This window comes from Chelonoidis abingdonii, chromosome 1 (genome assembly GCF_003597395.2).
Source record: "Chelonoidis abingdonii isolate Lonesome George chromosome 1, CheloAbing_2.0, whole genome shotgun sequence".
Lineage (NCBI taxonomy): Eukaryota > Metazoa > Chordata > Testudines > Testudinidae > Chelonoidis > Chelonoidis abingdonii.
Genome location: NC_133769.1, coordinates 363,626,894 through 363,644,817, shown reverse-complemented (window position 1 = coordinate 363,644,817; position 17,924 = coordinate 363,626,894). Strand labels below are relative to the sequence as shown.

Genomic DNA, 17,924 nt, shown 5'->3' with positions numbered 1-17,924 from the left:
ATACGTAAAACTCAAAGTGAAGCGTGTGTAGCCACAAGTGCGCAGGCCCTGTTCATCAGAAGTTGCTACTAAGGAAAGGCTGCATGCTGCAAGAAGATACGTAACTAAAAGACTAGACAACTAGAAGATCAGCAATCTTCACATACTTGCACGTCATATCACACAGAATAACAAAGGAACAGCTGACCCATCCCATTGACGTGGGGCAAAAGGGGTAATATGAAATGGATAGAGCTGTTTTGTTCTAAAACCAACATGTACAGGGTGAGAGGCAAGCACACTTTGCTACGTAGAGGGGTATTGTACATTACTACAAAGAGGGGTTGCAAACCTCAATACTGTCCAGGAGGAATGTGTAAAACTTGTTTGGATCCGTGTGTATAAGAAATAAGCAATCCTGGGGCAAATGTCTTTGAGTCCGGCGGAGAGCGGCAACAGGAAAGTCCCCAAAAGCCACTGACTGAAGACGAAGTCCATTGAACCGTGGGCACAGAATACCGTAAGATCCCCTGATAGAGTACAATACTGTTAGCAAAGTCTTGACCATTACTTTAGTTCAGGCCTCAGGTCTCATACCAGGCTTCTGATACCAATGTTTATGTCTCAGGGCCTCCTCTTACTACGGCATCTATAGAGGAGGCATGTGACGCATAGCTTGGTGACTGGGAAGGAAGGTGTTCTGTCTTAAGTAGCTTGTTGTTGCCGGGATAAGTGCATCATTTTTGTGTTAATGATGCTACAGAACAATTCACTGACTTCCACAGTGTTGGAAGCTCCCTGAGTTTAGGGTGGATAGTCAGCTGCTCACTAATTGCTAATTAAGTGTTCATAGTTAATCTATTCATGTAGCTGCCTGAGCTCCATGGCAGTCTGAGCCTATGGAAATCAGATGTCATATTTTTTGGTTACTGGAGAGATTAGGTTTACTTCCGAGAATGATTGTGCACAGTGCTAGTTAGTTACACTCACTGTGTTTGACACCTGTGTTGACATTTTAACAATTCTCCCGCAATGACACCACTGTTGGATGATGTGCACAGAGTCTTACATAGAGCTGGTAGAGATGAACATGTAGAGGCTCCTGTGCAAAATGGGTCTGTTTCTTCTCTTGATACATGTGACAAGTTTGTGTGTATAATAAACCTGTACATCAAGACAATAGACCTCTGTATTTCTGTAACATTAAAAGTGGGCGAATGACTTAGTAATTTGTCTGTTTACTGAGATTTCCTACACAAAATGCATACATCAATAATGTTTGCAGTGTTGCTGAAGAAGACCACACACCACAATTCACATAGGAATGTAAGGAAACCATCAAATCCTTCCCCAAACAGCTCTGAGTAACTCTACAACCTCATCCCTCTATGAACAAGAGTGGGTAAAATTTATGATACTCTCTTAAAACTTTGAAATAAAATATGAATATACTGAAATCTATGAGCCTCTATTAAAAACTATGAGTTAAAGGTTGCATTTGAAGAGACTGTGGCCATGTCTACACTACAAACTTATGTCGACTCAAGTTATGTCGGCAAACAGCTACCACAGTTAGTACATTGCTTGTGTGCGTGCATACTTGGCTCCTTGAGTCGGCGGCGTGCATACACGCTAGGAGTGCTTGTGTTGATGCCGAGTTTTGGCAATGCATGATGAGGCCAAAACAAGTTGTGCAGGGGTGACTGGCAGCATGGCGTCAACTTCCCAGTTTGCAGCTACCTCCACCTCATAATGTTATCTGATTCCCATGATTTTCACGCTTTTTTTCCCCAAAATCCCACAAAACCCGCATGACCCTCCTCGTTATCCACTATCTCTGACAGAAGCATGGAGACTACACAGCTCTGCACTATTGGCATGAATGTTGCAAGCACAGAGCACGTGATCCTGCAGTATTTGCAGAGCCACAAGAAGAACCAAATGAATGGGGAACATGACGATTTCTTGGAGGACAGATTGCTGTGGGATACAGTGAGAACCAATTGAAGGTCATTGGTGACATTCAGTAATCAGCTGCAGGTGATGAAGTGCTGCTTCTGGGCTTTAGAAACAGTCACTGACTGGTGGGATTGCATTGTCATGCACGTTTGGGATGACAATCAGTGGCTGCAGAACTTTGGGATGAACAAGGTCATGTTCCTGGATCTGTATGGCAAGCTCGCCCCACTCATCTAGTACAGGGACACTAAAATGAGAACTGTTTTGACAGTGGAGAAGCGAGTGGCGATCATACTGTGGAAACTTGCAATGCCAGATTGCTACCAGTCAGTCAGGAATCAATTTGGAGGCGGGAAATCCACCTTGGGATCAGAATCTAATTAACAGATTTGCAGCAGTGGGGCTCCCGAACTGTTGAGAGATGGCATACACATCCCTATTTTGGCACCAGAACACCTTGCCACAGAAAGAGCTGCTTTTCTGTAGGTATGCAAGTGCTGGTGGATCACCAGGGATGCTTCACTGACCCCAGTGTGGGCTGGTCAGGGAATGTGCATGACGCTTCCATTCTTAAGATCACGGGACTTTTCAGAAAGCTGCAAGCAGAAACTTTCTTTCGTGACCAGCAGATTACCACTGGCAATGTTGAAATGCCAATAGTGATCCTGGGACACCCAGCCTACCTCTTGCTTTCTCCGGCTCATGAAGCCATACACCAGCCCCCTCAATGGCACCAAGGAACTATTCAACTACTAGCTCAACTGATGCAGAATGACAGTTGAATGTGGTTTTGGTTGTTTGAAGGGATGCTGGTGGTGTTTACACACAAAATTGGACCTCAGTGAGAGAAATAGCCCATTGGTTATAGCAGCTTGCTGTGTCTTGCATAATATCTGTGAAGCAAAGGGGGAAAAGTTTGTGCCAGGGTGGAGGGCTGAGGTGGATCGACTGTCTGCTGAATTTGAACAGTCAGATACAAGGGCTAATAAAAGATCTCAGCACAGAGCTGTACTGCTCAAGGAGGCTTTGAAAGACCATTTTAACAGTAAGCCCAAGGAACGTGTGGTGTGTTGGGCTCTGCCTGGCCCTGGTTCTTTGTGGTCTTGTTGGATCTGTGTGGTGATTGTCAATACACCTATTAATTTTTTTTGTGACTGAGCCTATGAGTTTTGTGACACTGTGCAGTAACAGGTAATTGGTTGTTTTAAGAACTGCTGAGCACTCAGCAGCGTATATTGTGAACTCAAAGATTAATTATGTTCCAAATAGAATTTTATTCTGTAAAAAAATCAGAGCAAAAAAGGGCAGTTTTAAAACAAGTACATTTGAAAACCTAATAGAACAGAACTTATAAAGGGGAAAGAATATTCATGTCCATTTCAGCTACATGTACTCCAACCGTGGCTTTCATAGGGCAGTGTATGTGAAGTTGTGATTGTCTTTGATGTCCCCTGGAGTGGAGTGGTAGGGGTTGTGCAGCAATCCCTGATGCCATTTGGAATGTTGGGGAGGTGTCCCTGAGGTGGAGTTCTTAATGGGCTGCAGAGGGGAGGCAAGTCCAGGATTGTTGATTGTTGAATCGCCTCTTCTTTCTCCTCCTTATCCGGCTCAGGTGTGGAGAGAGAGACCCTGGAGACCACAATGGCAGCAGCTGCAGATAAGGGATACAGAAGTACCATGGTCTTTCTGTTCACTATGGAAAGTGAAACTTAAGCTGCCAAACTCACTCCCCTTGTTCTTCTAAAGTTTTGGACACTACATTCGCACTTCCGGTTGAAATTACTTGTGCACGGTGCCTGTCACAGCACCAGCCATAGTGAGTGTGGCCCACAAGGGCTGCAGGAATGAGGAGAGGATTACTCGATTGCATGAATTTACTAGCATAGGGCAATGACACTGAATACAGGCACCATTTTCCAGAGATTGTGGTGATTTTAGCAGAAATCTCACTCCTGAGGGTAACAAAGGCAGTGAGAGCACAGCTGCTGCTGGTGTCTCAAAGTTGCCTGGGTAGGGATACTGCTATCCTGTGTACTACAGTGGCACCCACTGAAGTTATCACTGAGTGCCATGGGAAAATGTCTTACCACAGAGGAAGAAATAGAAGCCCTCCATAGAAACCTTAAGAGGATTGCAAAGTACCTTAATGAAAGTTTGTAATTAAGCAATATAGCATTCAACATTTTGTAATGTAGTAAAAATGTACAGTTAAGAATCTGAAAATATTAAGCTATATAATTGCTTAAATAAATGTATTTAGTTATAGTGTACCCTCCTATATAGGAAAAAGATGTGCCAAATCTAGTGTAAAGGCTCCATTTAGTTGCAAATTAGTATGTTCTAATGGTTATATCAACAATGAGAATGCACCTTTCTTTAGAAAATAACTGAAGTACAAATGGAAAAGTTGATTCTAGTCAATGATATGGGTACTAGGATGGGTCCCCAATATGCCAACCTCTTTCTGAGGCACCTCAAGGAGGAATTGCTAGAAAAATGCACCACAAAACCAATGATGTACATCAGATACCCGGATGATATTTTCAGCCTGTGGACGAACCTAAACTCCATTATAGATTCCATCACAACTTCAGCAACCACAACTCATTCATCAAACTCTCTAGAACGCTCCCACACCAGCATCAACTTCCTGCACACCATGATCAGCTTCAGTAATGGAACCCTGCAGACAACTATATACAAGAAACCCACAGACTACCACACTTACCTCGACAGATCCAGTAATCACCCCAGACACACCAAGAAATCTGTTATCTACTAACAGTCACGCAGATACCATAGGTTATACTCTGAGGAGAAAGTCTGGGGGATAGAACTTAACACTTAAAACCTCCTCACCAAACAAGGGCGCTCCACCAGTGAAGTAGATCACTTAAAGGAGCAGGCCACCCAAATACCCCGAGAGAATCTGCCCCAATACAAGAAAAAGGGTATCATCAGACAATTACAACCCATACTTGACAGGGAACACATCCTGAAAGAAACCTTTCCCAGACCTCCTCTTCTGACTTTCAACAACCCCGCCAACCTCATAATCAGAAGCAGGCTCCCTGTTGACCCAGGACACAACAATCTAAAATGGCACCAGACCCTGTCAGAACAATGGATGCAAAATCTGCAGCCATATGTCCACTTCTATGATGATCAGTACCCTCCACGACACACCTTCCAAGATCTGTGGGTTCTACACATGCTTATCACAATGTGTGGTGTACCTCATCCAGTTCATCAAATGCCCCAACAACTAGTATGTGGGGGAAACCTGACATATACTCTCAAATGTGCTTGACTGAAAAATGGTAAGACAAAAACACCCTGTCACACCTTAGTGAACACTTCTCATAAAATATTCATTCTATATGTGAGCTCCCAGTCTTCATTGCCAAAGAAAACCTGCCCAACATTTTCAAAAGACGATACAGGGAACTTACATTCATGACTCCGCTGGACATTAAAAAACATAGACTTAATAGAGACAATGGTTTTATGGCTTATTACAACAATTGGTAACAGCATGCTGCCTAATCCCCTCCTTGTCTTACGACAGCTGAGGTGTTAATTGTCTTCTTTGTTTTAAGTGGTCTCCTACAACATCTGTGAATCCCTTGTGTTTAACAATCACCCCACTTTGTATTTAGCTTCGACACACTGCTTACCTTCCCTCGACCAGAGGAAGAGCTCTGTGAAGCTCAAAAGATTGTCCCTTCCACCACCAGAAATTGGTCCTCACCCACTTTGTCTTTGTGTAAATCATGTAGGATTGAGCATTTGACCATTCCAAAAATAATTTGGTCAACTGACTGACCAAATAATGTCAAAAAGTTTTAAAGCACTAATTTATTATAGCAGCGACAAAAAAGATTAAGATGTTCTCGTCTCCACTAGGCTTAGTTCTAGACTTATGCCTAATTACAAAAAACAAGTTACTTCACTGAGTAATTTTAACTCAGCAAAATGTGAAACATAATGAAATAAAGTTTAAAAAAAAAAAAAAGAAAAAAAAGAATGGAACTATGATGCAATCAAAAGGGTAGGCTAGCACTGTCAAAGATCTTCCGGGGTATTTGACTGTGGTCAAATAGGTGGTTAATTGACCATCTTCCCAAGCCAAAAAATCACAAAGCGCCATCACAGAGGCCTATAAACTTGGTCACTCTGTAGATCTGTTGGTAATGTTATCCTTTGAAACAGCTTCATAGGAAGCATAGTCTGACACTGCTCCTTATTTTGTGTTGCAACTGGTTATATTAGTTTTTACCTTTTTTTTGAACTTTTTCCATTATGATAAATAGACAGAACGTGCTTAGATCTTAAAAGCAAGCAAAACTCATGTTACGTTTTCCTGAATCATCACACTGTGGACCTATTATTCCTGTGTACTGAGTAGGTAGTAGGCCACTTTGTGCTGTACCTCATCTCTTTAGTGTAATATTGAGTTTGTTTTTTCCGTCATGGAAAAAAGATAAAAAGATGAAATGAATAGAACTGAAGAGGTCCAAAGAGAATTTACATAAGGAAGAGGAGAGGAAAGACTGGAAAATGATCTGTAGTGGGCTTGGGAACATGTTATAACAAGAATGTTAGCTTAAAGGAAAGCAGGCAAGAAAAGAAATAAGAAAAATATAAGTTTTTAAAGGTGTTTTTCGACATGCATTAGTTACCTAGTAAATTTTTTGCATGTTATCTGAATACTTTATTTTTGCATTTATCTTTGCAGAAAAATAAACTATTTTTTGAAGTGTGAGATCCAGTGAAGCTTTGACTTATACAGAACGTGAAAAGAAGCTGGCCAGTGCTTATTTATGATTTTAAAATATATAATATAAAAATTGGGAATGGTAACACATTCAGACCTTTCTTTATCAGCCCATCCCCCTACTGGTGTGAGATTGTTTTTGAGTGTTTGGCCTATCTAGTTTACAATGGTCCCAAATAATGGGGTTTCCACCACTTCTCTCAGAAGCTTATTCCACAACCTATTCATCTCACCCTCAGGACACTTTTTAGCCATTCCACTTAAGTTTTGTTTTTTCCTCCCTTCCTTTTTTCAATTTCTTCCTGGTAGTCTTAATTATATTCTTGGGGACCATTCAAAATTCTACTCACTTTGTATTCCCTTCAGTTCTGCGTCGATAGTTATCAATTCCCTTCATCATTACCCATCTAAACTATCCACAGTTAATTCTTTTCATGTTTTCTCATAAATCAATTTATCCTGCTCCCTTATTGCTTCTGTTGCTCTCCTCTATTGCCTCCAGTGTGTCTGCATCTTTCTGGTACTGTGGTGCCTAAAACTGCACACAGTATTTTAGGTTCGTTCTTGGAAGAGCCAAGATTTCTTTTTGTTTAATGGGTAGCAGCTTGCTCAGAACTGCAAACATACCTGTAGCTGGTTTAATGTGTGTTGAGATTCTATCCTTGTTTGATTTAGACCAGTGTGAAACTGTGATTGAATACTTGCTTACCCACCAACGCTCACAGTTATTTGAAAGTCTGTATGTGTTCCTCCGTTCCTCTCTCAGTGCTTGCCAGCATTCAGCCTCACTTCATCTAATGTAGTACTGGGCTGGAATTTTAATGCCTTTGTAGCCAGAGATGATTTATGAGATCCCAAAGCTCTGGTTCAGAGTTCAGGAAGAAAATACCGCATCAGAGAGTCTGCTTGGCATTGTTCAAATAAATGAGCCCTGAAGGACTCTTTAGTGTTGTGGCTTTCCCACATCCCCTTTCTCGTTACAAGTTTCTGCTAATATTGGAAAGTCCTAGTTTACTTACTGGAATGGAAGAATGAATGGATGCCGTCAAAAGAGTTCTTTTAAAAGTGAATGTATTGGTCAACAACCTAAATGCAAAGCCCTCTGCGACCACAGGCCTGTTGCAAGTAGTAGCAAAATCTAACTAGAATTCTTTATAGAAACAATACTTTTAAAAGAAATCTCTTTGGAAGGAGGTGTGTTCCATGGTAATGATCAGGCATGTTCTTGTAGCAGGTAATTTACAACAGCAAAATGCACTTCAGACTTCGTAATCCAGTTTGCTCATACAGAGCCCCAATTCTGAGAGGTACTGAGTGTTGTCAGTTCCCAATGAACTCAGAGTGCTCAGCAGCACACAGGAACAGATCCACAGGTCCTTAGCATCCACTGCAGAGTTTTCTAAATTGTTGAAAGACAGTTGCCTACTTATTGCCAAATTTATTCTCTTCCTTGGAAAATCTGGTTTCTTCAGTAAGTTTACTACTAGATCCAATAAATCTGTGTTTAGCCAGGGATTAAAGCTGTGCTGCAATTTAAAATGTCCCAACAGGCTGTTAACTCACTGCATGATAATGAGTTATGAGTTAATGGTTATATTTTTTTATGTCTTCTTCTATTCGAGATTTGACAGGTGTTTTAGTTTGTTTTACCATTCCATTTCCCCTACAGACACAAAGATCAGCACTGTAAATATTTTTTGTTCTGTATAATAGTTCCAGCAGTGAAGGGGCCTCTTTTTTCCTTTTTCTTTTTTCTTGAATAAAATATCAGCGTACACTCATCCCATGCACTGGGTGCCTTCTAATAGCCCCAAGGCTGGTGGAGATCAGAGCGTCACTCAGGTGCTGTCCTAGTGCAGGCTGCTCTCTGGAAAATGTGCCTATTAGGTGGGCGTATGCAGGGCCTTGTTTGTACAGTTTAGCGATTCTTGTCCCATTATTGACTGGTAACATTGACTCTGTTTGCTACTGGTCTTGATTCTAATTACATTTCTCATGTTTCAAAGGTGAGATGCTGCAGAGTTGACCACTAGAAATGAACAAAGAATAAGGGGATTTCAATGAATAACTTCAGTCAGTGTGAGCCCAGCAGTGAGCTGGGTCAAAAGTATGTACATCGTTCTAGATGCCAATCTCATCCCATCCCCATGTCCACATACTCTGTCCCTGTCTATATACAGGAACATACATTCTTCTCACACACAAAGACCAGTGAATTCTGTGAGATTTTTTTAAAACATTCTCCTGGGGGAAATGGTTGCTATGTTGTTGTTAGATTTGTTCCTGTCTCCGTGAGTAAGTAAGATTAGTTGGCTTCTACTATCTATCTAACATATGAGGGGCATGTCATTCTGTGGGTCTGCAGAATTAAAACTCCCTGAAATATTTCTAAAATTCCTGTGAAAATGCTCAGCCTAAGATTATTTTAGAGTCATTCTGTTGGGGTCTGAGACAATGTATTGTGCGCCCAGAAATGGCAAGTTCACTTTTTTAACTAGATCATCGAATAAGGCAGTTATAGAATCCCAATTCATAAAGCTGACTTGTAGAATGCTCGGTGGATCCAAGTTTTGAGGAGGTCAGGCTAAAACATTTATTTCATTTAATAATCTGACTAATTTTGTTAATCATTATATAAGCAGGGATGAAAGTTCCCGGGACAAGGGAAAACCAGACTGAAGAGATAAAAATGGAAATAATGGGACTGAGAGAAATGTAAAAATAAAGCCCTGGAGAATGGGGGGAAAGGTTAATTTAACCCTGGATTAGGATGTGGGTTAGTGGGTAAACACAGGAATTTGTCTTGCATTTGGTTTATTAAAGATGATGCTACTACCTCTTGTTATTAAAATCCTAATGTATTACAGTAGCAGTTCACAAACTATGGGGCAGGCCTGCCTAGGGAGGCACGGGAATGTGTCAAGGGAGGAGCGAGCTGTGGGGTTTTTTTTTTGTTTTTGTTTTTAAGAGCTCTGGCTATCAGCCACAGGTGGCTGAGGCTTGTGCAGAAGGGCCGTGCACACCCAGGAGCTGGGTAAAGGAGATAAAGGGGTCAGCGGGAGCCGTAGCAGGTGGGCTGACAGCAGGAGTCACAGCCACGCAGGGTTCTCATAAACGATGGGGAGGTGCAGTCATTTTTTTCATAGCTCAGGGAGGCTCAGACTGACAAAGTTTGAGAACCCCCATATTACAGAAATGAGCATTCATCTCTAGGGAAAGGGAGTTAGCTGCATATTTCAGTGCCATTCGCAGGAGGCAAAAGTACGTGGCAATAATAAATCATAAATGAGATGAGATGGAGGAAAACTAACTTGAACAGATTACCAGCCAGCTGTCTCTTTGAAAGAGAGGTCTGAACGTGTACACACTCAGACTTCTATGTTTGCAGGCCCAGTCCTCTGACTCCTTTTACTTTCAAATCCGTAGCTATATTTCTCCAGGTGGTGACCATTTTCTGTTGTGTTTTGAAAGTGATGGTAAGGACACCTGTTCTGTTTCCATTCCACTGTCATGTGTTTGCTTAGATCTTTAAAATGTTATATTCTGTACAGTGCTTACAACAGCACCTCAAAAATACGAACACCAGAGTTACAGACTGACCGATCAACCGGACACCATGTGAAACTGGAATTAACCAGTCAGGCAGCAGTGGAGACCAAAACAAAAAAGTGAATACTATACTATGTCCGTATTACATCTTAAAGGTAGGCAAATCTGGGCTGCCTGTTCTTCTCTCTCCCCCACCCTCCGCTACCCCACACACTTCATGCACAGGCAACCCACCTACAGCTAGGAGTAGAAGATGCTGAGATTCACAGGCAAAGCTGTGAACCCCCACTGCCAGCCCAAGGCAGCCAGAGCAGGAGCAGCATTGAAGTCTGCGCTGTTTTCCTGTAAGCTGTCGGTACTGTTTTCACCCCCCCATCCTCCGGCCAGGAGGAGGGGCACTGTTTTCACCACCATCCCCACCTCCCGCCCACACACCACCCCAGCTGGGAGGGAGACAAGCTTGCCTGGGCAAGAGAAGCTGCCTGCAAGGAAGCTGACTAGCTGCCTCTGGAACCTGGCCTGAGGTGTGAACTGCTGGAGCCCGAACTGCGTTTTGTTCAGTGTTACAGACAACCTCCATTCCCAAGGTGTCGGGAACTCTGAGGTTCTACTGTATGTTAGAGATGAAAGGAAGCTCCTGGGGTCATTGAGCCTAATACACATTCTGCCCCAATACATCCAAGAAGTTCAGCATAGCTTAAAGGGACGAGCTCCAAAATAGGACACGCACCACATTTTTTTTAGTAGGTATATATTTTAATTGACTATCAGTGTAATTTGGGACTGAAACAATAAATACAAAGACTAGTCCATTGTTTTAACATGCATTTTAGTTTATCTTTAATCTAGACAGCAGGTATGTACGTAGGAAGCAGAAAACATCATTGTCGCATTCTATTAATAATCATAGGTTAGCAATTAAATGCTTTCTTCCTCAATTAGCAATTACAAATTTCTTTCTCCTCCTCCAAAATGCAGGCAAAGAGAGCAGTGTTCAAATCATAGAATCATAGGGTTGGAAGGGACTTCAGGAGAGCTAGTCCAACCCCCTGCTCAAAGCGGGACCTAATCCGCAACTAAATCATCCCAGCCAGGGCTTTGTCAAACCTGATTTTAAAAACTTCTAAGGAAGGAGATTTCACCACCTTCCTAGGTAACCCATTCCAGTGCTTCATCACCCTTCTAGTTAAAAAGTTTTTCCTAATATCCAACCTAAAGCTCCCCCACTGCAACTTGAGACCATTACTCCTTGTTCTATCATCTGGTACCACTGAGAACAGTCTCGATCCATCCTCTTTGGAACCCCCTTTCAGGTAGTTGAAAGCAGCTATCAAATCCCCCCTCATTCTTCTCTTCTGCAGACTAAATAATCACAGTTCCCTCAGCCTCTCCTCATAAATCATGTGCTCCAGCACCGTAATCATCCATCTTGTAGTACGGGACCCAAAACTGGACACAGTACTCCCGATGAGGCCTGACCAATGCAGAATTGAGGGGAATGATCACGTCCCTCTATCTTCTTGGCAACAAGGGCACACTGTTGACTCATATCCAGCTTCTCGTCCACTGTAACCCCTAGGTCCTTTTGTGCAGAACTGCTGCCTAGCCACTCGGTTCCTAGTCTGTAGCAGTGCATGGGATTGTTCCATCTTAAGTGCAGAACTCTGCACTTGTCCTTGTTGAACCTGATCAGATTTCTTTCGGCCCAATCCTCTAATTTGTCTAGGTCCCTCTGTATCCTATCCCTACCTTCCAGCCTATCTACCTGCTTCTTCTAGTTTAGTGTCATCTGCAAACTTGCTGAGGGTGCAGTCCATGCCATCCTCCAGATCATTAATGAAGATATTGTACAAAACTGGTCCTGACGGACCGACATTTGGGACACTCCACTTGATATCAGCTGCCAGCTAGACATAGAGCCACTGATCACTACATGTTGAGCCTGGCAATCTAACTAGCTTTCTATCCACCTTATAGTCCATTCATCCAGCCCATACTTCTTTAACTTGCTGGCAAGAATACTGAGGAAGACAGTATCAAAAGCTTTGCTAAAGTCAAGGAATAACACGTCCACTGCTTTCCCCTCCTCCGCAGACCCAGTTATCTCATCGTAGAAGGCAATTAGGTTAGTCAGGCATGACTTGCCCTTGGTGAATCCATGCTGACTGTTCCTGATCACTTTCCTCTCCTCTAAGTGCTTCAAAATTGATTCCTTGAGGACCTGCTCCATGATTTTTCCAGGGATTGAGGTGAGGCTGACGGGCCTGTAGTTCCCCAGATCCTTCTCCTCCCTTTTTTTAAAGATGGGCACTACGTTAGCCTTTTTCCAGTCATCCAGGACCTCGCCGGATGTTGCAATAATTTGAGAGAGATTGAGAAGTTTTTCCATAACTAGTAAGATGCAAAGTTTTAAGGAAATAGTGAAAGCTTCCAGAGTCCAGCAGTGCAATAGTAAAGACGAAGTAGCCCTGAAAATTAGGACATGGTGGATTATTATTGTTTGAGGCCCAAGTTTTTAAATATTAATCTGAGTCTACTATTGTCAGTGTCTGAGCCAGATTAGTATAGTCTGAATTTAAAATAATAAATCACTCATGTTATTCCTTCTCTAAATTTTTGTGGTACTTGGTCCAGAATTGGTGAAGGAAGTAATTTAGTCTTGCTCCTTGTCAGTATTTCTGCCATATTGTATTGTTTTCCTGATAGTACAGATAAAATCATCTGCCTCTCAAAAGGGTGACCCAGGAAAGCAAAAGGCATTTAACATCAAGATAAGTTGGATTCTTTCCTAAACTTAGAGTTCTTCAGTTTGACCACAACTTTTTTGGACTTGTATGATATATATATAAAATATTCTGCCCTTGTATTTTCCAAAAGGCAGTACTGTGTAAATCTCCCATCATTTAATAAAACTGACATTAGTTCCTTTAGGCATAAAGATAAAGTAGAAAAGAAATGCCTTCCCATTAATTTTAAAACTTTGGTTATCATGGCAACAGGTTACAACTCTTCAATTGCCATGACTACCTGTTTCAAAACTGTTAAAATGTCATCTAATAGTTATTTTTAGTTTGTCCTCTATTTCCATGGAGATCAACTTTTCTTGAAGTGTATAGTGCCATGTACTCTGAGCCTTTAACAAGCCTTAGAGAAGAATGGAAGCTAATATTGGCAAAGACCTATTAGGTCATCCAGTCTCTCTACCAGCCACTTCAGGAACATTCCTTACAGTAATTTGTCTTGGTTGTGCTGCATATATTTACTTTTTATGCTGTTATATATTTTTAACTGTTCTAAATTTGAGGTAGAGCCTCATCATATGCCCTTGTAGTATACATGTACGTATTATTTGTTACATTGTGTTGCTTCTGAACTTCTTTACAGCTTTTGTTGGTGAGTTAGAAAAACAGCCCAAGACATTAAATGCTCACCCAAAAAAAAAGAGAGAGAGAGAAAAGAAAAGAAAAATATGAACTAAACAGTTCAAATTGTCACATTTTCAATTACTACTTAGCAAACAATGAGACTAATTTATTTTACAACTCTTAGAGGGTCTTGTGTGAGGGTGGTTTTATTAATTAAAAGCATGTAATATAGAAGTATTTCAATGCTACTACAATAGAACTATGATAATCTGCATACTGTAATTCATACAAAGTGAGGATCTTTCCCAACTTCTCAACAAAGATTTAATGGCAGAATTGCCGTAGTATGGCTCATATTACCCAGACTTCTTTATTTTTACCAAATCTGCTAATCCTTCACTAGCACATTGTGAAGCATTACTGTAAATAAACTAAAATTGTCAATTAAAGTTCATGAAATGTGTTCTGTGATCCGTGCTTTTAGCATATGGTTTCGCTTTGTCCCTAATTCACCAAGTTAGGTTAATTGTACTGAGGCACCCCATCATCAGTGTGAATTAGAAGGAGCGGTGAAAATGAATTATAGAAAAATAAGTCACTTTTACAGGACTTTTGCTTAGAAGCTGGTCAGGATTCAATGGAGCAGTTATTTACCTTTTGCTTTAATCATAGCCAGAAACAGCATTTGGGTTGTCCAGATTAGTGGTTCTCAACCAGGGATACTCAGAGGTCTTCCAGAGCATACATCAGCTCCTCTAGATATTTGCCTAGTTTTACAACAGGCTACATAAAAAGCACTAGTGAAGTCAGTACAAACTAACATTTCATTCAGACAACACCCTGAAATGTAAATACAATATTTATTTCCTAATTGGTTTATTTTATAATTGTATGGTAAAAATGCAAAAGTCAGCAATTTTTCAGTAATAATTTCAGCCTGTTGCTCTTGGGTTATACCCCCTCTACCTCCTTTACTTACAGACATGTCCCTGTAAATTGGCATTTGACCAAACTTACCCATATTTAGCTCCCTTAATCTTTCCTCATAAATCAGTCCCTCCAGCACCACAATCATTTTAGTTGCTCTTCGCTGACTTCCCTCCAGTTTGGCTTTATTGGAAAGGAGATGGATATCTCAATTAACCATAACAAATGTTTTGTCACAGTGAGAGTAGTTTGTATAATCAAAGGAGCTCCTTTTTCATAAATAAGAGCCAATGCTGTAGTTTGTTCATATTTTCTTGAAGTAGAACTGGTTCACTAAAATGGGTGTGTGTGTTACCAGTAAGTTTAGGCCTTTATAGATAAGACAGTCTGAGTTACTTGTGACAGGCTAATTTAAATTTGAGCTACACTGTTTCTCTCTGAAGATGAGAATACCTCCTTTTGCTGTTAAAGATCATGCTTTATCTTTTTTACAGCTGATAGTAGGAGTCAAGGGGAGATTGCTTTTTTGATGTCTTGCTCACGGTATCTGAGCGTGCATCAGGCTGGCTTTTGCTCTCTCGTGCGTTCTGGCGTTGCGTTAATGTAAGGAATAGAAATGTAAGATTCTTTTTGCAGAACCCATCTGTAACCTTGAAAACCTGCATCTTGGGTGTAAATATTTCCTGGGATATGTAGTTCTTAATTCTTCTTTGAGTGCTTGCTCATATCCATTCCAAGTAGGTGTGCGCGCACCGCGTGCACGTTCTTCGGAAGAATTTTCCCCTAGCAACACCCGGTGGGTCGGCAGGCGCCCCCTGGCGTGGCGCCATTGCGGCACCGCATATATACCCCTGCCGACCCGCCCGCTCCTCAGTTCCTTCTTACCGCCTATGTCGGTCGTTGGAACAGTGGAGTGCGGCTTAGCTGACCTCCCCTACCCTAGCTCTTCACCCGTTTTTTGTCTTTCTAAGTTCATAGTTCCAATTTTTAGACTGTTAGTTGTTAGTAGTTAGTAGTAGTTGTTAGTATAGTTACTGTATATAGATAGAGGGCTGAGGTTCAATCCTCCTCACCCTCCCGGGGCCCGGGCTCATGCCTGGCTCTCCCGGTTTCAAACAGTGCTCAGCCTGTCGCCGGCCGATGCCTACGGGAGACCCCCATGATCGCTGCCTGAAGTGCCTGGGGGAATCCCACCTTACGGACAAGTGCCGTATTTTGTAAGTCCTTCAAACCACGGACTAAAAAGGAGCGGGACTCTCGCTTGAAGCAGCTCCTGATGGAGGCGGCCCTGACCCCTGCAGCTTCGGCACCGAGTGCGCCGCAGTCCGCACCGGCCAGAAGTGCTCCATCGGCACCGGAGACAGCCGGTACCGCCAAAACACCTCGGCACCAACAGTCTCCGGCGCAGAAGTCAACCCGGCACCGCTCCCTGTCCCCGAAGGCAAAGAAGCCAAGGCTCCTGCGGCTGCATCTTCGGCACCGCAGTCTGAGCATGGAAGACCGAGCCGTCTGGCACCGCCAGCTGCCGCGCGGCACCGGTGATTCCCGCACCGTCGACTCCGGCAGGCAAGAGCCGTCGAGTCCGGTGCAAGACAGCTCCCCGGGCGCATGCCTTGGTTGAGCTCGCTGTTCCCACCACGCCGGAGACTTTGCAACGGCGAGGGAACTGATTGCGCTCACAGAACCTACTCTGCCTCAACCCCCGGCACCGCCGGTGTGGGTCCTTTCTTCGGCGGGAAAGCCGGCGATGATCAGGCCAACGTCCACTGAGGCGACGGACAGGCACCGTTCGCAGTCGAGGTCCCAGCACCGCTCCCGCTCGTACCGCCGATCAGCATCCAGACGCCGCTTGCAGTCCTGGTACCGATCCCCCTCTCGGCGCTGGTCGTACTCGCGGCACCGGTCCAGGTCGCGTTCTCCGCACCGGTACTCATCAAGGCGGTCTGGCTCCCGGCACCGTTCCCAGCGGAGTCGATCCCACCGTCGTTACTCTCGGTCCCGGTCGACCTCCCGGCACCGCGCTGGTCGAAGGTCCCGGTCCCAATCTCGGCACCGGTATGACTCCCAGTACTGCTTTCCGGCACGGCGTGACATCCGGTACCCACCGCACCAAACTAGCCACAAACCAGCTTCCACAGTACCTTACTGGTTACACAGAAATCAAAACACAGTTCCCTTAAAAGCAACTCAGCCTTTAGGCTCCATCCCAGACAGCCAAGTCAAATATGAAAGTTCTACCAATCCCAAAGGATCAGACACATTATCTCCAATGTTAATGAATATTTCAGATCTTACCCAAATACACGCTTACAGCCAATTCGTATTAACTTGGTCCAGAATTGGTGAAGGAAGTAATTTAGTCTTGCTCCTTGTCAGTATTAACTAAACTAAAAATTATTTAGAGAAAAGAAGAGGGAGAGTGAGTATTGGTTAAAAGATCTTTATACAAACAGACATGAGTACAATTCTGAGATCAGTTTCATAGTAGAGATAGTGAGCTTTGGAGTTGCAAAGAGTTCTTAGAATTAGTCCATGGGCTATAGTCTAATGTTCCATACCATGGTGATCCAGATAAATTTGGAGACCTCAATCTTGCAGCTCAGTGCTGTCCCTGATAAAGCATAAGCAGATTTGAGATAAAAAAGATCAGGACCCAAGAGTCCTTTATAGAGTTCCAGCCCTTCTCTTGAAAGCAGGGAGTCCTCAGGTGAGCCACAGGCAATCATCACAACTTTGCAGTAGACCCATTTCCTAAGCATCCTCAGTAATTAGCTACATTGATTAACATAAGGCAATTGCCTGTCTTCCACCATTTGCAGGTGATCTGCTATATACTTCAAAGAGAAATCAATATAGTGATATCAGTATATTTATAGTTCATTTAAATGTCAAGATCTCCTTTTGATCTCTGAATTAACAGAAGACAGAATAGACAGGAACTGTTTGGTTACATTGTCAACCTTTAACAATATATATGTAAACACACAAAAATACAAACATTACCTACCAGTATGTCTCTAAAGGCTGAATCTGGGTAATTTAGCCTGCAAGCTGCTTAACCCTTTCTGGCCACGTGTCACACTCATAAAGGACGGGTTTCAGAGTAGCAGCCATGTTAGTCTGTGGTCTTGGCTACACTAGAAATTTCAAAGCGCTGCCGTGGCAGCGCTGTGAGAGCGCTGTCGTAGCAGCGCTTTGAAGTGTGAATGTAGTCAGAGCGGCGGTGCTGGGGGATGTAGATTGCCACGTATTTGCAGGGGCAAAAAAAAATGCAGGCCTGTTATTTACCAGGCTGCACGTGGCAACAGACTATATAGGTAAGAGATGCAAGGAGAGTATGGGTCACGAGGCAGACTGCAGACACACAC

General features: G+C 42.9%; 1 protein-coding gene across 13 annotated transcripts in view; it reads left to right on the top strand.

Moving 5' to 3' along the window:
* The window catches only part of FAM168A (family with sequence similarity 168 member A), a 420,913-nt gene that overhangs the window by 230,730 nt on the left and 172,259 nt on the right, over positions 1–17,924 (top strand). The gene's annotated exons all lie outside the window — the stretch shown is intronic.